This window comes from Lynx canadensis, chromosome D4, assembly GCF_007474595.2.
Source record: "Lynx canadensis isolate LIC74 chromosome D4, mLynCan4.pri.v2, whole genome shotgun sequence".
Lineage (NCBI taxonomy): Eukaryota > Metazoa > Chordata > Mammalia > Carnivora > Felidae > Lynx > Lynx canadensis.
In genome coordinates, this window is record NC_044315.2 from 72593342 (window position 1) to 72597668 (window position 4327).

The window sequence follows — 4327 nt, forward strand, 5'->3', positions numbered from 1 at the left end:
CTTAATATTAAACATTTTTCAGGGGCCGCCTGGGTGGCCTAGTCGATTAAGCATATGACTTCAGCTCAGGTCATGATCTCGCAGTTTCTGAGTTCGAGCCCTGCGACGGGCTCTGTGCTGACACCTCAGAGCCTGGAGCTTGCTTCAAGTTTCGTTTCTCTCTCTCTCTGCCTTTCCCTTGCTCATGCTCTGTCTCTCTGTCTCGCAAAACTAAATAAACAGTAAAAAAAATTTTTTTAAATGTTTATTTGTTTTTAGAGAAAGAGAGAGAGAGAACTTGGGAGCAGAGGAGGGACCAGAGAGAGAGGGAAAGAGAAAGAATCCCAAGCAGGCTCCACACTGCCAGCACAGAGCCCAACGCAGGGCTTGAACTCACAAACTATGAGATCATGACCTGCATGAAAATCAAGAGTCGGAAGCTCAACCTACTGAGCCACCCAGGGGCCCTGAGATGTTATTTAATATTTTTATGTGCACACAGGGTCTTCATAAGGGAAATTAAGACCTGAAGAAATGGGTTGAACTGAGAGTTTATATAGTTTGTTTTTTTTTTAGTGTTTATTTATTTTTGAGAGAGAGAATGTCAGCGTGTGCAAGTGCAAGTGTGTGCACATGGGGGAGGGGCAGAGAGAGAGGGAGACAGAGAATCCGAAACAGTCTTGACACTGTCAGCACAAAGTGGGGCTCGAACTCACAAACTATGAGTTTATGACCTGAGCTGAAGTTGGATGCTCACCTGACTGAGCCACCCAGGCACCTCAGAAAGTTTATATAAGTTTTAAACGAAGAATCAATAAATTTGATGGGAAGTGACTAGGCAAAGGAGTTTCAGCTAGAGGCCATAAATTGTGAAACAGTGACTAGAAAATATATGGGAGAGACTAATGGAAGGTAAGGGTTATTTTAGTAGGTTTGGTTGTACAGATCCATTTTGGCATCATCTCCCAGTCTCTAGTGCTAAGAATGTTCTTCTCTTCTGGTATAAAGAGGGCATCTTTCTCATGGGAAATTTTATGATCTGCTTTTGGGTAGAAAGAGAGAGGTCAGAGAGACTTTCCTGAATTTTCTATTTCTCAAGTGTTTTCAGCCCAAAATAATATGCCAAAGTGACATATTTTGGGGTGGCATGTTCTGAACCCCTTCAAAATATAATGTGTACCAATAATGAACATATTGAGTATACAGTTGAATTTTAACAAATTGTATAAATGTGACTAGCACTCATATCACTAAGCAGGACTTTATCAGCACCCTAGAGGAACCCCTTGTACTGCTTTCTGTATCTAACATAGTCTTTTTGAAGGAAAATAAGTATCCTGACTGATTGCTGAGTCAGGGTATATATGCTCAGCTTTAATAGATACTGCCAGTTTTCCAAAGTAATTGTATCAATTTATACTGCCATCAGCAGTGTGTTAGTGTCCCAGTGGCTCCACTTCTTCATGATTATCCTTTTGAAAAGCATTTTGACAGAATGTATCAGGAGACATAAATATATCTATCGCCAATTATCTAGTAATTCTACTAATTGAAAAGATGGAAAAAGATACATGCACAAAAACATTCCGTGAAGCAGAGATCAAAGACCATAGGCTAAATCTGGCCAGCTATAGCCCACATCCAGTTTCAACCATTTGTTTTTTGTGGCTACTTTTGTGCTATAATGGAAGAGTTTAGTTGTAGAAACCTCGCAAAACAAAATATTTACTATCTGACCCTCTCCAGAAAAAGCTTGCTGACCCCTGCATCAGAGCATTATTTAGAGTAGTGAAAGATTAGCAATAACCAGTATATCCATCAGTTGGGGAATTACAAGATAAATCCTGGTGTAAGCACTTGATGGAGTAGGATGTAGTCATTTAAAATGATGACAGAGGGGCACCTGAGTGGCTCAGTTGGTTAAGTGGCCAACTTCAGCTCAGGTCATGATCTCACAGTCTGTGGGTTCAAGCCCCATGCCAGGCTTCATGCTGACAGCACAGAGTCTGGAGCTGCTTTGGATTGTGTGTCTTTCTCTCTGCCCCTCCCCCACTCACACTCTGTGTCTTTCTCTCTCAAAAATGAATAGACGTTAAAAATTGTTTTAAGGGGCGCCTGGGTGGCGCAGTCGGTTAAGCGTCCGACTTCAGCCAGGTCACGATCTTGCGGTCCGTGAGTTCGAGCCCCGCGTCGGGCTCTGGGCTGATGGCTCGGAGCCTGGAGCCTGTTTCCGATTCTGTGTCTCCCTCTCTCTCTGCCCCTCCCCCGTTCAGCTCTGTCTCTCTCTGTCCCAAAAATAAATAAATGTTGAAAAAAAAATTAAAAAAAAATTGTTTTAAATAGTAAAATGATGATAGAGATTATTAATCCAGCAAATATTTATTGGGCATTTGCTATGTGTTAGCTACTTTTCTAGGTGCTGGCAAATCAGTAAAGACAAAAATTCCTGCCCACATAAAACTTTAATTTTAGTGGAGGAGATAGAAAATAAATGAGATAAATATCTAAAATAATATGTATGACATAAGTGCTAAGATGGAAAAAAAAGGGAAGGGAGATAAATATTTTAGGGTGAGGGCTTGATATTTTAGATTGCCTTCTTTCTCTGAGAAAATGACTTTTGAGTAAGGACTTAAAATAAGTGAAAGGGCTTGATATACAGGGAGTTGGAGGAAGAGCATTTGAGGCAGAGGGAAAATCAAGCATAAAGGAGCAAAGTTGGAAATGTGCTTGATGTGTTCTGAGAACGACAGTAAGATGAAGGGCTGCAGTAGAGTGAAGGAAGGGGAGAAGAGTAGCAAGGGATGAGGTTGGACAGGTAATGGGGGTGAGGGTGGCAGTGATGATGCATCATGGTCAACCTCGTATAATTTAGCTATCTTTTATAATAAAATGCGTATTTTGAAACTTGAAGGATTTTGCATACTTTAGTAGTCAATTACTTCTAGTTGATTGTAGCCTGCCAGTGGACAGCACTGTCTTAAATCATCTTAGGAGTTGCTGGTTTTTTAATGATTAATTTTTCAGTGTTTGAACCAGAAGGAACTGTGGAGACCCCTTTATTTTTTGTTTTATGGGTAAAGGAAATGATCTGAAGAAGTGAAGGAACTCAGGCTTTCAGTTTTTTTCCATACGTGTTTGTATGTTCCATCACTGTTTAATCTGAGGTTATTCTGTATTTTAGTGATTTTTGTCATTAATAACTTATCTAATCTTTAACATAAAAAAAAATCCTTTTTAAAATAATGAAATTTAAATCTGTGTTGTCCAGATTTTCTCAGTGCCAAAACCCCTGTAGCCAATATGGTGTTAATAATGAATTCTTTTGGCTAGCACCCTGGTTGAGACCATATATATAGAAGGACTCAGACTACCTGGGTTTGTTTCTGGCTCTTATTAGTACTTAACCTCCCATTTATAAAATGATTTGGTACTAACTATGTACCTCATAGGGTTGTTGTGAGGATTAAGTGAATTCATGTGGGTAGAATGCCAGGCAACTAGGCCAAATTATTATGGAGGCTTAAATATCAGGAAGGGAAAGTATTTGAGCCTTAGATACCAGAGAAATTTGAGTTCGACAAGTACTTGGATTGTGTTATTGAAAGTTTGTATGTGTTTCTCTACTTTGACTTAATAGGTAACAAATAGCAATTTATTAACATTTTAATTAACATCAGCTTAATTAGCATAGTGAGTTCAAATCATGTGCTGTGTAGCACTTATATTATAAACCCTTCACAGCTATCAAATTTTGGGGGGAAGAATACTTATTTTAACTTCAGTAGGAGAAATACTGTGACTTAGGTGAGTGGCCTGAGTGAGTGGGTCACATGACTAAACACAGCACAGGATGAATGATAAAAGGCCACTGGCTGGCCTGAAAGCTATTGGCACAGTGTCCAGCCAGCTCTAGGAAAGATTGCTTGTTTACTGGAGCATGCAAGAGCTTTGCTTTGTGCGTATATAGGTCAGGGCAGTAAAGAACTCTGCATACACAGGGCAGTAAAGAACTCTGCATAGACAGACACAAATTGGTGAAAGGGAATCAAGTAGAGAGTGATGAGGATGTAACCCTGTCCTCTGAAGCATGCCACCAAAATTCTAGTATTTGAGTGCCCCTAATCTCAGAGAGGCTGAGCACCAATGAACTCAAATAATGGATATAGTTAAGAATTAACACTTTTTTTTTTAGTTTTTCTAGAAAATGACTTTCAAAATGTATTATAAAGCTTGCTAAAATTTGAAGTATGAAAAAAAAAAAACCCAGAATTTAACTTACAGAGTACTTTGACAATTTATGAAAAAAAAAAGTTAGATATATTTTTCTTAGTGGTATTTAATTTAG